At 38.8% G+C, this 18,113-nt stretch overlaps 1 protein-coding gene and 1 long non-coding RNA gene across 6 annotated transcripts in view; one reads left to right on the plus strand and one right to left on the minus strand.

The window, feature by feature from the left end:
- The window catches only part of OSBPL8 (oxysterol binding protein like 8), a 216,489-nt gene extending 200,162 nt beyond the window's left edge, over positions 1–16,327 (minus strand). For 3 of the 5 annotated variants that reach the window (XM_008004082.3, XM_037996780.2, XM_008004079.3), the window contains exon 1: positions 15,949–16,325. The gene's annotated coding sequence lies outside the window, so the exon portion shown is untranslated. Of the gene's footprint in view, positions 1–15,948 lie in introns of all 5 variants that reach the window. The other 2 variants (XM_037996779.2, XM_008004084.3) reach the window with 1 other exon arrangement.
- A 128-nt stretch (positions 16,328–16,455) lies between these two features.
- Positions 16,456–18,113, plus strand: part of LOC140712783 (uncharacterized) — a 30,590-nt gene continuing 28,932 nt past the window's right edge. The window contains exon 1 of the long non-coding RNA XR_012094543.1: positions 16,456–16,784. This is a non-coding gene — a long non-coding RNA (uncharacterized lncRNA). The remainder of the gene's footprint in view (positions 16,785–18,113) is intronic.

Here is an 18,113-nt window from a genome sequence, read left to right on the forward strand (position 1 = left end):
TATCACAAGCTCCTCTGCAACAAGATATATAAATATGTTATATATATATAATATATATATATTTCTTCCTCTCAGTACTTCCCTCAATGGTAATTACATAGTGAATTGTGCAATTAGGAGTTTACTGTCGATTTTCTACCACTCCCCATACAAGTTTATTACCTACACCAAGTATAGCACTGAGATCCAAAAGCCACTCAGTCACATACAATGCTAAGATAATTTTTGCAAAAAAATTTAACTTAGATATAAGCCTGCATCAAAGAATGCACTCCAAAGGGGTAGCTGCCTGGAATTAAACCTAGCCCTGGATAACCACAAACTACATAATAACTATTAATATAACTAATAATTAAATAAGCTAAGATAATTATTTGCAAAAAGTTTAACTTACATGTAAGTCTGTATCAAAGAGTATACTCTGATAGGGTAGCTGCCCAGAATTAAACCTAGCCAGGGATAACCACAAATTACATAATAAATATTCATATAAACCAGAATTAAATTACCATTCAAATCTATGTAAATATTGTTCTGTAGATTTTGTACTTCTTTAAAATACGAGGAATAATTCATTCGCCAACACTTTTCTCTACAGCAGAGTCCCAAATCACAGTAGCACCAACACATGGGAAACAGAACAGGTGTAACACTCAGGATATAACCTTAATATAGCAGAATTAACATACAAATAAAGGTCATCTCCATTCAGAGTAGTCACTTTCAGAGACTAGTTTCAAGTTGCCATCCCACAAAACAATTTTGGAACTCCTCTTTTTCTAACCACTTTCTTAGCTACCTTATAAATGATAAAAGAAGAAAAAGTTTCATCCCTTTGGTCACTGCTTATTTTACTAAAAATGGCCTTCTTCATTTTGATCCTTAATTGTATGAGACTTGGTTCAGACTTGGTTCAGAAAGACTTGCCACCTCTTCCAAATACCAAATACCAAATCCATTCTCAAAAGATGTAATTTGTCACCACAAAACGTAGGTTAAAAGAATGAGGTGAAAGACAGTAAAGAAATGTCAAAAGCATTATTCCAAAAGTGTTTGAACAATAGTGATATTATTGAAATAAAGTAACTTTGAAAACACTGACCATCTCTTAGAGAGACACATAAGTTCTAGAATAATATTGTAAAACTGGTCATATTTCTACTTTGGCACAACTCATAGACATGCCTGATACCTGACTTCTGATTTTCCTGAATGACAGATACTATAAAGCAAAAGCACATTTATTATAAACTTCAGATTAAGAAATGTAACAAATTTTAAGAATAAGATCTGATGGTCTAATATAAACAACATGGCTTGGGTGGCAGTATGTTATACTAAAAAGAACATATAGCTATAGAGTGAAATAGGTGACGGTATAACTTCTCATTTAGCTCCTTAGTAGCAACATGACTGAACATGTTACTTAAACACTGAGTCTAAAAAAACAAAACAGGAATAATTCCATCTGTAAAACAGTTAGAATACCATCATTTCAGAGCTATTATAAGGATTACATAATATACTACCTGACTGGAATTTTAGCCTCTCAAAAGAACCTAAAAGGCCATTGGTTCCAAACTCTCCATTTTACTAGGACCCAGAGAGAGTAAGTGGTTTGCCAAGGTCATACAGTTACTTACTAGGAAAGATAATACTTCTTGCAGGTTTATTTTCCCAGTGCATCTGTTCTCTAAATCAGTCAGTGCTGTGATACTAGGTCGCATTGTGACAAGAGTGTCTCAAAGAGTAACTCAAGGCCTCTTAAGGATAATGCTTGCAAATATGATACTGGCAACCATATATTAATAATTTAGTCCTATATACTAAATGTCTGTTTTTAAAGTTAGATATTTTAAGTTACAGCTAAAGCTACCCTGATTCTATGTAGATTTTGCCTGTTTTCTTTAAAAGGTTATTTTCTAAGAAAAATATGAACACTGTTCTGATTTAAGATACTAGAAAAAAATGAATGAATTTCTCATTTATTAAGCATGATATCTGGTTATAATAAACCAGAAGGGTTTGCCCAGTTTTCTACAAGTAAAAAATCATCCCCATACTGATGGTTCATTACTAAGGATCAAAGCTTGAAATGCAAGATCTAAAGTTAATTGAAGACAGTCTCAAAGAATTTTATTACTGATACTCAATCCCAAAAGCAATTTCTTCCTATTTCAATACATACTAAGAATGGCTATCTTGGGCATGAAACAAAAATGAGTATCTGAGTGCCTAACCCTGGTCTAGATGCTTCTGGGTTTTGAATTCTAAGTATAAATTACCACAACCAGAAGAGTCATCATTTCTAATTTACAACGTAAGTAACCAAGACACTTAATTATACTTCTCTGTGCCAATTCAAACAGGAACTGTGAAAACCAACATAATTTGTGAATTAAGCATAACTACCAAAAAATGAGAAACTATGGAGCTAACTCTTATATGGAAAGCCTGTTCCTAAAAGACTCTGATCAACATGACAAGGAAAAAATTCTCAGTGAATATTTTCAAAAACTTAGAGTTGACTCTTGAACGACAAGAGTTTGAACTGCATGGGTCCACTTATACACAGATTTTTTTCAGCCAAACAAGGATTAAAAACACTGGATTCGTAAGATGTTAAAACCAAATACGTAGAGAGCTAACGTTTACAATACGCAGGTTCCGCAGGGCCAACGATGGGACTTCTACGCACGGATTTTGTGTTATGTGGGGGGTCCTGGAACCAATTCCCTGCTTATAGCAAGAAACATCTATATTTTCTGCATAATCAAAATATCAAGAAAATTCTCATTTCTACTATTTACTATTAACCTCTATTAATGAATTACGAAGAAGCTCCTCCAAAATAACCAAATAAACAAGATCTTGCTAGTTAAAATGCATGTTAAATTTATGTTAAACAATCAACCTCTTAAATGGATCTCTGTTTTTACAGAGAAATCTTCCCTCGGTAATGACAAGGTATTTTTTTTAATTCCTACAACCTAATCATAAATTATTGGGAAAATAATAAGAGCCATAATTTCCCAAATAATCAAATATTTTAAAATATTCAAAGTATTATCTATATAATGCTGAAGATTCTATTTTCTAGCAGCATTATTAAGGTATCACTGACATATAAAAAAATACATATTTAAGGCATACAGTCTGATGTTTGAAGATTCTATTTAAAATTTCAGGTATAGCAAAAAAAGTTATCAAAATTATAAACATAATAGAAGGAATAAAGGTTTCAATCAGTCAAGAAGAAATTAATCATGACAACTGGTATCTGAGAGGGAAAATGCTTAGAACACCTGCAAAAAATAAAGCATGAGATACATAACCACTTCATTCTAAAAGTTTCTTGATCTAAAATCAAAAGTTAGTTTCACAGAATATAGAGAAAGGTAACAAAATCATCAGTAATCAGTCCACTACATTAGAAAATATTTAAAATTTTGATTTCCTGGACAATGAGCAAATTTAAAAAAAAAAAAAAACTGTAAAGGGGCCAATTATTTTCTAAGCTACTTTAAATTTCAAACAAGTACAGTATTTACTATGAAAGTTCTATAATACCTTATATAATCAGGCCAAATTTGGGGATTTAAGCCTCCAAACCACAATCCCTCTGACTGGATTTTCAACTTCAAAGTAGTCAGCATTTTTTAAATCTGGCGTGTAAAAACTTCTGATTGCAGGAGAATTATAACTCCAATTACAAAAGACACACATTCCAATAGTCAAAACCATAGCTGCAGAAGAAGGAACTTCAAAATCTTACGAGAGAAGAACTGAACATGATTAAACAAGATTAAGAGCAGAATTAAACAAGATTTGCATTCTGCCAATGCAGAAATATCACAGAAGAGAGGGAAATGAGATGAATATATTTAAATTTATTTACCCAGGTTAATTTACAATAGTATTCTAAGCTCAATCAATATGGAGTCTGAAGATTATGAAAAGGAGTCTGGGAAAAGAAGTAAAAGACAAGTTTAAAACAATTTAGGAACAAAAAAAATACAAAACAATAAAAAAGAATAAAACAATGCTAGCAAATTTTTATGAGAAAATGAACAAATGAACATTAAGGCTTCCAATGAACTTGCTAGGCAATCTAAACTCAACATTTAAAGTACCAAAGATAACACAGAAGAGAAGGAAAAGCAATGGAGGAAAAAATATCAACTACTGAACCAAAGTAGCTATCACACGTGAGGCAGAGAAGTAAATGAAAAAGAGTAACACCTCACCCATCTAGATACACTCGAGAAACAGAACAAAAGGCTTCTAAATAATCAAGATGCCACGAGGGTCAGGTGTTTAAAGCTAAAATGCCATTCCCTGGAGCAAAGTCACTATTTTACACACAATTCTAAACAGTCTCATTCAGTTTCCAAGCAGCAAACAAACAATGGCAAGATAATCATAACAACGTGCAAGTTGGGGTAGAGGACAACGAGAGGGGAAACAGAAAAACTATGAAGCGAGCAAGAATTCAGAGTTCAAGTTTTAGGACCAAGTGGCATAAAGGCACAAACAACTATACAAATCAATAGCCAAGGGACATAAGTGTATTTTAACACTGTATCATGATCATCATAATTTCTATGAATAAATCTGCATTAACAAAAAATAGCTCAATACGCTCTGTTTCTTGTGTTTATGAAGCTAGAAGACTTCTAATAAAAGATGGGGCGCTAAATATAAACTTTCCCTCCAGTTACTCCAGATACTCCACTGAAATAAAAACAACTCATAAAAGAAAGAAAATTGTAAGAGTAAAGAAATTAAAATTGAGGCTAGGAAGAAAATCCAACAAATTTCTGAGAAATTAAAGTATATGTGAGGTTGATAGAAATAACAAGCAGAAAAAGGCACAGCCTCATTATACCCTTTAAGAGTGACACAGAAAGGATGGGAACCAACACGTCTGACAAGATCCCCAGGAAAGCATGATTAAAATGTAAATGGTACAGCAGAGGGTGGAAATAAATAGTAGGGTTAAAAATAAGAGAACTGAGTATTACTTAGGACTAACTATAAGGGACAGTTATATCTCCCATCCCCTATTTCCAAGCTACATCTAAACAACTGACATTTTACCTCCAGGCAAACAAAAAAAGTCAGCCTTTCCCTAAAGAAAGTGAACCACTCTCTAGGGAAAGCTAAGTAGAGGTGTGGCACAAAGTAAACACATTTCATCCATCATTTAAAGGGCCCATACATAGCCTAGCAGCTAGCTCCTCTCTCTTTTACCCTAAAACAATCTGCCAAAAGACAGATCCTACTCTATAACCTTGCCCCACAAAGTGCTCTGGCCAGGATTCCTACTCAAAGGAAAAAAAAAATCTAATAGGGAAAACAGTCCAAGGAACAGGGGAGGGAGGGTGACCAGGAACCTAGTCTGTCTTTCTTAACCATGAATGGACAACCAAGAATTACCAGGCACATAAGTAAAACTGAGCATGAAAAAAGAATGATTACAAAAACAAACATAAAAACTGACCGGAGAAAAGGAGATAAATTATAGACACAAGGAGACAGAAGGTATCTTTAAAAAAATCTAATTTACACATTCTAAGACTCAAGATGATAACACAACATAATGTAAAAATGGTAGGAAAAGAAAAAGAGAACAAAACTTATAGATTACCCCCAGGAAAATCAGCCAAAATACTAAAGGGGAAAAAAATTCCCCTGAACACAGAACAAAGAGAACCACAAAATATAAAAGATGAGACAAGGAAGATCAAGACAGAAAGCAACTGCCTACTGAAAAGCAAAAAAGAAGATGAAGAGAGGACATTTTTAAAGACAGAGAAGAGAATTTCCAGGAATTGGAAAAATAATCTGATTCAGACTGTAAGAGCAACTGAGTATCTAGACAAACAGCCAAACAAAACAAAAATGACCTATACACCTCATTATGACTTTGTAGAAGATACAAAAGAATGGATTCTAAAAGCTTTCAGACAGAATAAAGAGCAAATCACCTTAAAAGGATAGTGAATCAGACTGATACACGACAACCATTTTTTTTTTTTTTTTTTTTTTTTTTTGAGACAGTGTCTCACCCAGGCTGGAGTGCAGTAGTTCCAACTCAGCTCACTGTAACCTCCATCTCCCAGGTTCAAGTGATTCTCCTGCCTCAGCCTCCCGAGCAGCTGGGATTACAGGGGCCCACCACCATGTCCAGCTAATTTTTAGTAGACATAGGGTTTCACTATGTTGGCCAGGCTGGTCTCAAACTCTTGACCTCATGATCCACCCACCTCGGCCTCCCAAAGTGCTGGGATTACAGGCGTTGATATATGACTTCTAATCACCATCCCTAGATGCTAGAAGACATCAGAGCAATGCTTTCAGGGTTCTAAAGGAAAATTATTTCTAACTAACAATACTGCACCCAGCCAAATTATCAATCATTTGTGAGAACAGAATGAAGACTTTTTTACACAGAATTCGGAAAATTTGCCTCTCATACATACTTCTTTTTCAAAGAGTTACTTGAAGATGTACTCCAATAAACAGATCAAGCAAATGCAAAAAAAGGAAAACAAAAAATGTGTAACAGAATGGATCCAATTCAAGAGTAAGGAGAAAAGAAGTTACAAGAAGAGACCTAAAAGAGTCCAAATGGAGGCAGAGTTACAGACAACTACAGATAAATAAAGGACGCAGCACAAAAGTTAGTATGCTGAAGAGTTGGGGTATGGGGGAGCTGGGGTGTAGGGGAGGCTATGATAGAGGCATATAGTACAAGAAAAGAGGGTAATTTGAGACACTAAGAAAAACAGGAAGTCCTATTCAAAAATATTTTAAAGTCCAAAGTTAGATTTTGGTCATATCAAAATTTTTTTTTAATTCGATGGTCAGAATTGATAAATAAAATCTACTAATCGTCTATATTATCAACATGTTTCTTCTGGCAGCCCAGGGACAGAAAAGGAATCATAATCTAAGCACATTATCTGGCTCAGCATTAAATAATACTTACACAGTCATAATACCAACAGTCTTTATTGGTTTTCATAATTTAGAGACAACCTGTGGACATGACAGCTGAGATTACAGGGGAAAAAAACATGTATTTGTCTAGGCCAAGGGTGTCCAATCATTTGGCTTCCCCGGACCACACCGGAAGAATTGTCTTGGACCACCCATAAACTACAGTAACACTAACAATAGCTGATGCGCTTTAAAAAACAAAAAAATCTCATTATGCTTTAAGAAAGTTTACGAATTTGTGTTGGGCCACATTCAAAATTGTCCTGGGCCGCATGCAGCTCACCAGTCAGGGACTGGACAGGCTTAGTCTAGCCAATAAAAAGTACAGCTACCAGTTTAGAAGAAATAATAATGAGGTAATACATGGAAAATTCAGGTAATTTCTAAAGCTGATAAAGAGAAAGGTGAATCAACATTAAGGCTGGGCACTAGTGTTCATGCCTGTAATCCCAACATTTTGGGAGGCAGGAGTTCAAGTTCAGCGTATGCAAAATAGCAAAACCCTGTCTGTACAAAAAAATAAACTAGCCAGCCACAGTGGCACACACCTGTAGTCCTAGCTACTGGGGAAGGTGAGGCAGGAGGATCCCTTCAGCTCAGAAATTCTGCACTCCAGCCCAGGTGACAGGAGGAGACTGACGCTCAAAAAATAATACAAACATATATACATATACAATATATCCAGAGAGAGAGGAAAACACACACACACTAGAAACTAGGATGTTTTATAAAAACAACATAGCTCCCTTTATTGGACATACAGAAATGAACCGCTCCCCATGAACCTAAAATATCCCCTAAAAGGGGAAAAAGTTCTTTAATTAAGGATAATGGTTTATTTCCATTTAAAATCATTTCTTTCAGATACATTCAATCTTTAAAGCAGTAGTTCTCTACTGAGGGTGACCTTGCCCCCAGGGAACATCTGGTAATATCTTGAAACATTTTTAATTGTCACAATTAAGAGAGATGGCACTAGCATCTAGTAGAGCCAGGGATGTTGCTATACATTCTACAAAGGACAGGAACTCACAACAAAGAATTATCCAGCCCAAAATATCAACAGAGTCAAGTTAAGAAATCCTACTTTAAGAAAACTATTCCGACTTGTATAGATTTTCTCTGTTCCTCATTCTTATCATGGTGACTGGGCATAAGATAAAGCTTTCATGGACACTAGAGTATTAACAATTAGTCTAAATACACACCCACAGATTGCCCTGGGGATCCTCACAGGCCTCTGAGGTTTGAATATCGGCCCTCACAGAGTCACAATGGCACATGCTGATGAATATGTTGGAAAAGTATCCAGAGGATCTCCTAACTTGGCCCCACCCACCTCAGCTCTTGCTGGTACGGATATTATTATAGTCTCGACTACCTCCTCTATCCAGTCCCTGGCTTATACTTAAGGCACCACTAGCTGCTTAACAAATAAACCCCAGATTTTCACACAATTAAAATTTCTCATTAATATTACAATCCATCGTGGGTGTTCCTGTTTGGTACACAACTTACTTTCACACGGTCAACTTAGGGACTGTAGATCTTTCCAATCTTATGGCTTCACCATCCCTTAAGAGTCTAAGCCTCTGCATCTGGCCCTTGAATTAGAAAAGAGAAAGTGAAGAAAGAATACCTATTTTTTCTGCCACTTCAACCCAGAAGTGACAACAAATTTATTTCTATTCACATTCCACTGGTGAAAAACAGTCGTGGCAGGCACAGTGGCTCACACCTGTAATGCCAGCACTTTGGGAGGCTGAGGCGGGCAGATCGCTTGAACTCAGGAGTTCGAGACCAGCCTGGGCAACATGGTGAAACTCCATCTCTACCAAAAATACAGAAAATTAGCCAGGCACGGTGGCACGTCCCTGTAGTCCCAGCTACTTGGAAGGCTAAGGCACAAGAATCACTTGAGCCCAGGAGGCGGAGGTTGCAGTGAGCCAAGATCCTGCCACTGCACTCCGGCCTAAGCAACAGAGTGATACTCCATCTCAAAAAAAAAGAAAAAAAAAAAAAAAAAACAGTTGCAAGCACAATTTTTGGTGGGCAATGAAATGAATCTGCCCTTCCCACAACCTCTGTCTACTACATGGTCCCTCCCTCACAACAGCAGCCTCATGACAAGCTTGCTGGCTCTCACTCTACTAACTTCTATTTCCTTCACTAGTCATATGTGAGAACATCCAGATCCCTTTCAGACCATGTAAGAACCATGGAAAACTCATAAGAGTACTACCTCTGGCCCCCTCTCTGCTTAAATACACCATTTTCTTCCCTTTTGGCCACCCCAAGTTAGCATAGGGCCAGGGCAATAGGCTAGTAAGTGGCTGCACCAGTTCTGAACTTTGGCAGTCTGGCTCCAGGGTTCATGCCATTCCACCTCTCCAGATTTCTAAAATAGGTGATAAGACAGCACACTTCCATTACTACCAATGGATATTTGTAAAGCACCTACATCTTGCAAAACAGCCTAGGAACTATTACAAACTCCATACTATGATGCACAGCACTGCTTTTCTTTACTTCCAAATTGCTGATCTTACAAGTTATTATAATCATAACAATGTGCAAAATTACACACTAAGCAAAATTAGTCTCCAGAAGTCCCTCATCCTACTCTCTACTTGAACAATGTACCTGTGCCCTCACATCCAAGGCATCCCACCTCATTACTCTACCCAGTAATAATATTACTTAGATTGAACTTCTCTCTCTCCAGATCTACCATACTTCCATCCCATCAAAATATACCAACACAGATTCCATAATTTCCACATGGGCCCCAGCCTTCCCTGTAAAAAAAATATGTAATCTGACAAACTCTTCCTGTTAATATGTAGGCATTTGGCAGCCAAAAAGCAAAAATTATCTTACGGGTGGTCATCTCAACAGGATAAATTTCAACTATACAGATCTGTGTCCCTCAAATATCACTAAATAGGCCTGGCATGGCAGCTCACACCTATAATCCCAGCACTTTGGGAGACCAAGGTGGGAGAATCATTTGAGGTCGGGAGTAAGACCCTGTTTCTACCAAAAACAAAAACAAAAAAAAACTTAGAAATTAGCCATGTGTGATGGTGTTCACCTGTAGTCCCTGCTACTTGGAAGGCAGAGATGGGAGGATCATTTGAGCCTAGGAGGTCAAGGTTGCAGTGAGCCATGGTAGTGCCACTGCACTCCAGCCTAGGTGACAGCTCAAGACCCTATATCAAAAAAAAAAAAAAAAAAAAAAAAAAAGACCAGATGCGGTGGCTCACGCCTATAATCGCAACACAACACTTTGGGAGGACGAGACAGGTGGATCACTTTACGTCAGGAGTTCGAGAACAGCCTGGCCAACATAGTGAAACCTCGTCTCTACTAAAAATACAAAAAATTAGCCAGGCATGGTGGCAGATACCTGTAATCCCAGCTACTCAGGAGGCTCAGGCATGAGAATCGCTTGAAACTAGAAGGCAGAAGTTGCAGTGAGCTGAGATCACACCACTGCACTCTAGCCTGTGTGACAGAGTGAGGCGCTGTCTCAAAAAAAAAAAAAAAAAAAAAAACACTAAAAAAAAAAGGCACACCAATTCTGTGAATCAGCCTTATTCTTTAAAACAATTTTTAAATTATAACACCACCAATTCTGTGAATCGGCCTTATTCTTTAAAACAATTTTTTAATTATAACAACTTAGCTTTAAATATTGTTATTATGTTATTTTATTTCCAGTTACTCTGAAATTCCCCAGTGAGAAAATGACAACTACACGAACAATAAAATAAATATTTGCTTTACTCCAAGTGTTTTTAAGATTTAAAAATAGGTTGTCAGTCAAATACAAGTAAAATGAGGGGCAAAAAGTCAAGGTTATATTCCATCTTCTTATAAAGTAAAGTACATTTTATAAATCACACACCCAAAACAGACTCAGGAAGATAACAAGGTAAAGACCTATCAAGAGGAGCAATTGCAAATAAATTATACAAGGCAGTATATAATATGATGGTTAAAAGAATAGGCTCCAAAGTCAAAGGTCAGGTTAAACCTCAAGTTTAAATCCTTTCAGCAGAACTTAACTTCTCTGTGCCTCAGGTTTAGTTCAAATCCTGGCTCTACCACTTATTTAATCTGTCAGTTGCTCAGGTTTAAAAAAAAAAAAAAAGCCGGATTGGGGGGTGATTGTCAGGATCAAATGTGATGACATGTCAAGTACTTCCAGAGTAGTACAGTACCTGGTATACAGAAGTTGATGCACATTAGCTATTAATATGACCTATAACAATTTCCCTCTGAATTTATCAAGTTTTCAAGAACTCTAAATCAAAAAGCTTCTCCTTTTTATTTGAAAAAAGTCAAGCTCTGAAACCATTTCCTCTTTTTTTCAGTCCTTTTCGAATATGGAAATTAGTAGGTAACAGGCTTATCATTTGATGACTCTTCTTAGTCTTCGTATAATAAAAAGACTCAAGACTCTTTTTAGTCTTTCCATAATAAAATTCTCTTCCAAATATTATACAAAAGACAGACTGCTCTAAGGATCAAAAACACTACAAAGAGTTCACAAAGTATAATGAAATTCTGAGATTCATAAATGAACAAACAGCTACTGGCACAAAAAGCTTAGATAAATAATGCAGATGTCTGTTCGTTTGCTCAAGAAATACTGAATTTTATAATAAAATACGGAAGGTAGAGATCTTCATGGCCCATAGTCACATCACTAAAAACACAGAAAACATTTTTGGTAATTTTTTTCTTAATAACTGGAAAACCCCTTATCACAACAATGAATAGATAAATGACATTACAGGCAAAGACACAAATTATGTAGAGGAAAAAAGCTTAAAGGCTCAGATTTTCTGCTACACATATCCCTTACTTTGAGCTTCAAAAATTTGAGGCTTCTAGAATTCCTTGTGGTTAACATTAAGCGGTAATACAATTAAGCCTTATTTCTATCGGAAAACATTAAACTGACTGAAAGAAAATTATCTAGAATTTTGATTCTGATCAATTTAAACATAATGCCATGAGTCATCTAGATCAGTCAAGCAAATATTAGAGTTCATGATAAATGAATCAAAATATTTTTTAAAGATCTGGAAGCAAACGTTTTAAATAATTTTGTATTTGCTGAAGTCCTCCTATGTGTGACACACTGAGGTAGGCACATTCATATTGAGGTATGCACTTTCACATGCATTACATAATTTTGTTCTCCCAGCAACCACGGATTATTATCCTGATTTTACAAATGAGAAAACTAAGACCAAGTGATTTGCCAATGGAAATGATGCTTGTATAAGATTCAGTCAGAACACCAATTCAAATTTTCTGACCCTCACTGTACTGCCAAAACTCAAGCACTGTCAATCTCTGCTCTTGCAAAGCATGTTAATCTTTTTATCTAGGGAGAGGTGAAAATAGAGATGGGAGAAGAAAAATTCTTCATAATGTTACAAAAAAAGACTCACTGTGCTTTATCTGACATAATTTATTCAGTCTGACTTAAATGCTTTGCTGCACGTTGTCTACCCGCTTAGACATCGCTTACCTTCAGATACACAGCCTACAACAAAACCTAACTCAAGAATCACCTCCTCCAAGAAAGTTTCCCAGATTAAATGACCTGTTCCCCTCCTCCCAAGCTAACATCCTCCCTTTATCATTTCGCTGCTTGCATTTAGTTTGGACTACATTAACAGATACTCCTTTTGTTCTCCAGTCAAATCTGGAAGCAGATTTTTTTCATTCATTAACTATTGAGCATTTGGAGATTAAATGGTGAGCAAAACAAAGACCTTGCTATCATGGAGAATTTACATTATCTGGATCTTCAACAAAGGTAAAAATAACAGGGTATAAGAATATGATGCTCTAGCACTAGGATTTCTTCTCTACAAGGTCTCCGAAAATAGCTCTCTCCCTCACAAGCTTGATAACACTTTTCAGGAAGAAAAATTCCTTCTATCACGCCTTCCACATGAGAATTTTATGACTTTGTGAGGATATATGAGGGATGGGGACCAAGGTGGGAAGAAAGATAGATCTAAAATCTCTCAGGGGTTTCCCACATACCGCCATGAAATATGCACACAACATGGGTCTAGACATCTCTTCCTGTGTCTCATCACAAGGAAGCTATACTTTGGCCACAACTGCTCCAGTCAAGCACCTCTACTAATCTCCTTGTATCTAGCCACCTTCATTAAAAATTGTATATTTCTCAGAGGCTTTTCTCTTTTTTTGAGACTGAGTCTTGCTCTATCTCCCAGGCTGGAGTGCAGTGGCATGATCTCGGTTCATTGCAACCTCTGTCTGCCGGGTTCAAGTGATTCTGCTGCCTCAGCCTCCCAAGTAGCTGGGATTACAGGCACGCACTGCCACGCCCAGTTAATTTTTTTGTATTTTTAGTAGAGACAGGGTTTCAACATGTTGGCCAGGCAGGTCTCGAACTGCTGACCTCAGGTGATCTGCCCACCTCGGCCTCCCAAAGTGCTGGGATTACAGGTGTGAGCCACCATGCCTGGCCTCTCAGAGGCTTTTTTATTCGAGTTGTGTTTGTCTTATTTGCAGTTCATTATTTGTAACATTAAGGGAAGACCTATTCCTCTTTGAATTGCCTGATGCTCCAAGAACATTGCTATAAATGTTTTTAACTTTCGATATAATACCAACATTACAACATGACATTTCAGGTATTGTTATTAGGATTAAAGTTTTCCAAATTAATATCAGAAAACTAAATCTATGTACTGTATCAGTTCTTTGTCTTTAATGCCTCAATTCAAGAAATCTGCTTTTGAAGGATTATTTACAAACCAAAGCAAGTTGAAATGTACTAACACTGGTTAAAATTCTGCAATTCATACTTTTAAACGAAAGATCCGCCAGGCACAGTGGCTCATGCCTGTAATACCAGCACTTTGGGAGGCTGAGGCGGATGGATCTTGAGGCCAGGAGTTGGAGACCAGCCTGGCCAACATGGTGAAACCCCATCTCTAATAAAGATACAAAAATTAGCCTGGCATGGTGGCGCGCACCTGTAATGCCAGCTACTCAGGGGGCTGACACATAAGAATATCTTGAATCCAGGAGGCAGAGGTTGCAGTGAGCCAAGTTGCACCACTGCACTCCAGCCTGGGAAACAGAGTGAGACCCTGTCTAAAAAAATAAAAATAAAATTTCTTTTGTAATGCATATTTTACAAATTCATGATTTCATCATTTTTCTTAAAACAAACTAAAACATAACTTCATTATACACAATTGTAAATGTACCCCCAAAGTGTAGTCTAAACCTTTCAATTTTTAAATGAACCAAGAAACTGAATATTAACAAATGTATAAGTACCCTGAATGTGTTATAAAAAACATATTTGACTGCCTTTAAAATGCAATAACATTCTAACTGGAAAATATAGTAGCATCTTTTCACAGATCAGAGATTCAATAACTATTATGATCCAATCAAAGAGAAATAAACCATGGCCATTTTTAATTAAACAGGCATTTCTAAGCACCTGTGTACACGGTATTGCTGTTCAAACGGTTGACATGGAATGTGACCGCAATACCTTGATGTCCATAATTAAAGACCCAAAAGGTAGCTTAAGTTTCATCTATTCCCTTTCTCAGCTCTTTGAACAGGCATATTATAGTCACTCCATACATGGTTAATATCGAAAAAAAATAAAAGTTACAAACATTTGAAATTAGCTGTACTTTCATAGAGAACAGTTTTAAACTGCATGGCCTTACTCTTCCTTTTCCAACCTATTTTATAAAACTAGCATGATCTTAATAATTTCACTGCAAAACAGGTTCTAGCAAGCATAGAAACTGATCATAGCCTCTCAGCACGAGCAAGTTTAGATGAAACCCTAGAAAATTAGCAAAATCTAACAATAAATTCACCCACGATTCTCCACAATTCTTGCTCTCTCTAGATACAAAGGGAGGCAAAAACTGTTTTAAATGATTATTTCAAAAGCAGCACTAATTTGGGGAAAAACTTAACTGCCATGCAGGAGACACTGTATTACTACTCAGACGTCATTTAAGTCTTCCAGCAGCAGAAAGGGAAAAACATCATTAAATTTTTTATTTAATGCATATATACTTACATTATCAGTTAAAGTTTACCCATCTGTTTACGTAGTACAAGTTACCTATTATTTCAGAAAGCATTTAAATAAAATGAAATTAGGTTACGTTCTGCAACGCAGATGTGTCTCATAAAGAGGGTTAAATGACTTTTGTGAATGGAAAATCTGCATATACTGTTGCTTCGCCTCAGCCAGTCTTGAGTGGGTGGTTCAATGAACCTAAAGCATGCTGCATGTGAAGCTCCTTGGAACCTGACTCCACTCTTGAGAGAGGGCTTAGAAACAAACATTAAATTTAAAAGCACAGCAAAGGCTTGGCTTTCCTCCTACGTTACAAGAAGGCCGGGAGAACTAAGGCTTAGAGGAACAACACCGTGTCGCTCGGCTCTGCAAAGGCGGGTGCGGTCTGCGGTGCGCGGCACAGCCTCCTCTGGGGCTGTCACAGGAAAAAAGGAGCCTCGCCTTAACCGCACCGAGCGACAAAGCGCCAGCTCTCCTGGGCGCGGGGGCTCCCAACGAGACCCATGCCATCGACCTATCAAACTTCAGGAGGGACAGACACCCGGGGCGGTCGAAATGCTCCAAGAGCCTCCCACCGCCGTTCCCCTGCCGCGGCTTTTGTAAGGCTGCAGATGCACCTACCGTGGGCCCCAAAACACTCCACCCCGCCAGCCTTTCTAATCCCCCTACTCCAAAATGGAACAAAGGAGCCAAAGAACTCCTCGGCGCGGGTGGCCAGGAGTCCCCGACAGCCCGAGCTCAGAATGTGGCAATAAGGGTGCGCAGTCGCTCTGAGGGGTGCGGACCCAGCACCCCCACCTCAGGAATGGAGCAACACTCACCCGTGCGGAGCTCCCAGGGAGGCGGGACGCAAGGAGCCGGTTCCTCCGGAGTCGCCGCGGCGCCGGGGTCCGGGGCCCCGTACGCGTCTAGTCAGACCCCAACTTCTCTCGGCCGCTGTCGTCGGCGGCAGCTGGGGCGCGAGCCCGGACGGAGGGCGCTGCCCAGCTGCCGCGGAGGCACTGCTGGCTCAGCCTCCGAGCGGGGCGGGTACTTTCGGCCCCGCGGTCCACCGGACAGGGCGGACCCCCACCTTTCCTCAGAGTCGGCTTGTTACCGGCAGCGGCTACTGCGGAGTCCAAAGCTAACACTACAGCCGCCGCCTGGCCAGGAGCGCGTCGCGGCCTAATGTTGTCATCCGCCGCGTCGCCGCCTTTCTGGGCACCCAGAACCGCCAAGATCCTTCACATTCTAGCGCCCTCCCACTGCCCAGCCCGCCCCTAGGATCACGGGCTTCGGCCACGCCCTCTTCCCGTCACGTGACGGTGCCCGGAGACAGCGGTGGAGTTGCTTACCCTGCCAGGCGGGCGCGAACAGCGCGGGAGCCAGTGTCCACCTTGCTTCGCCAGGGTGTTATCGCCAGCCAGTCCCCTTCCGCATGCCCAAGGGCAGCCTCAGGAAGCGAGCCCACCAAAGGTCGGCCCAGCGCCTGTTGATCGGCCAGGCCTTATGGGCCGGTCGTACTGGGCCCTTCTTGACCTGAGGAGATTGAACAGTAGGGCTCCCTGGTCTGGTCAGGGCTCAGTTAGGACCCCTCTCCTTTTTAAGGCTTGGTAAAAGCTTTAGCGAAACAAAGAAAAAGAACGCATTGTAGAGTGTCTGGCCTAAGAAGCATTCCGTAACTCTTTGTTCCTATTTCTAGTAGCACATTAACCGTGGCATTTGATTTACTGCTTCCCTCATTAGAGGTTTTTTTTTGAGGAAACGGTGTATTTCAATCACGCTGGGATGAAAACAGCCTAGCAAACTTATTTTTATTCCTTCTTGTGTTCAGGATCCTGCTGCCAGTTTTACAGTCATTAAGTTTTACAGTGTGTTAGGTTGGTGACAGTTCAAACGGGTACACAGGAATTTGACAGTTGGTTCCATTTTTAAAATAAAGCCTAATTCTTGAATTTTTTTTCTAATGCCTTAACTTTTTTTTCCCTAATGGCTTAACTCTAGGACTTAACCTTTTGCTTTCTTTTTTAGCCATGATCCAAAGAACCCCTCTAGCCACCTAATGAAATAACTATACAGAAGTAAGGGAGGTAGAATAGAGAAAGATCATACTCAAACCCTGATCACAATGAAGGCAAATGAGAAAGCTTTCTGTAGTAATTAAACTGGGGTCATAATTCATTTTCCCTTGTAGCCCAGAACAAAGGATTTTTTCTTAAGCTATTCTCATCTCATTACATTTTCTTAAGAAGAAGTCAGAAGGCATTCTGATAAGTTGGATACATTGAAATGAATAAGCAATAGAGTTCGGCCTATATAATCCTTATGATTGGTATATTTCATAGCAGCTCTAAAAAAATCATAGACTTACATTGTTTTATGTTACCCAAGAAAGAAAACAAAGGCTGCCAATGGAACTATGCCATACCACTGATAAGTAAGGCACCTTTAAGCCACATTTTTTCTTTTTTTTTTTTTTCTTTGAGACAGGGTCTCACTCTGTCTCCCAGACTGGAGTGCAGTGGTGCCATCTCGGCCCACTGCAATTTCCGTCTCCCAGGCACAAGTGATTCTCCTGCCTCAGCCTCCCGAGGATCTGGGATTACAGGCATGCGCCACCATGCCCAGCTAATTTTTGTATTTTTAGTAGAGAGGGGGTTTCACCATGTTGGCCAGGCTGGTGTTGAACTCCTGACCTCAAATGATCCACCCGCCTCGGCCTCCCAAAATGCTGGGATTACAGGCATGAGCCACCGCCCTCGGCCTGAAACATATTCAGAGATGTAAACACGTGGGAAACAACGAGTCTTAGAATCTCTGAGATATTATCATGAACTGGTGTTCCAAAGAGGAAAAGATTCTACCAGGTTCTGTTCTGAAGTCTGAGAGACTGTAGTACAAATAAATGTGGAGGAAGTTTATTATTCTGTGACATTATTTCAGCAAAGCTAGTAACTTTGGAGTTTGTTAACAGTTAACCTGTCCCCTGTTTTCTAGAGGCATGTTT

The sequence above is a fragment of the Chlorocebus sabaeus genome, chromosome 11 (assembly GCF_047675955.1).
Source record: "Chlorocebus sabaeus isolate Y175 chromosome 11, mChlSab1.0.hap1, whole genome shotgun sequence".
NCBI classification, from domain to species: Eukaryota; Metazoa; Chordata; class Mammalia; order Primates; family Cercopithecidae; genus Chlorocebus; species Chlorocebus sabaeus.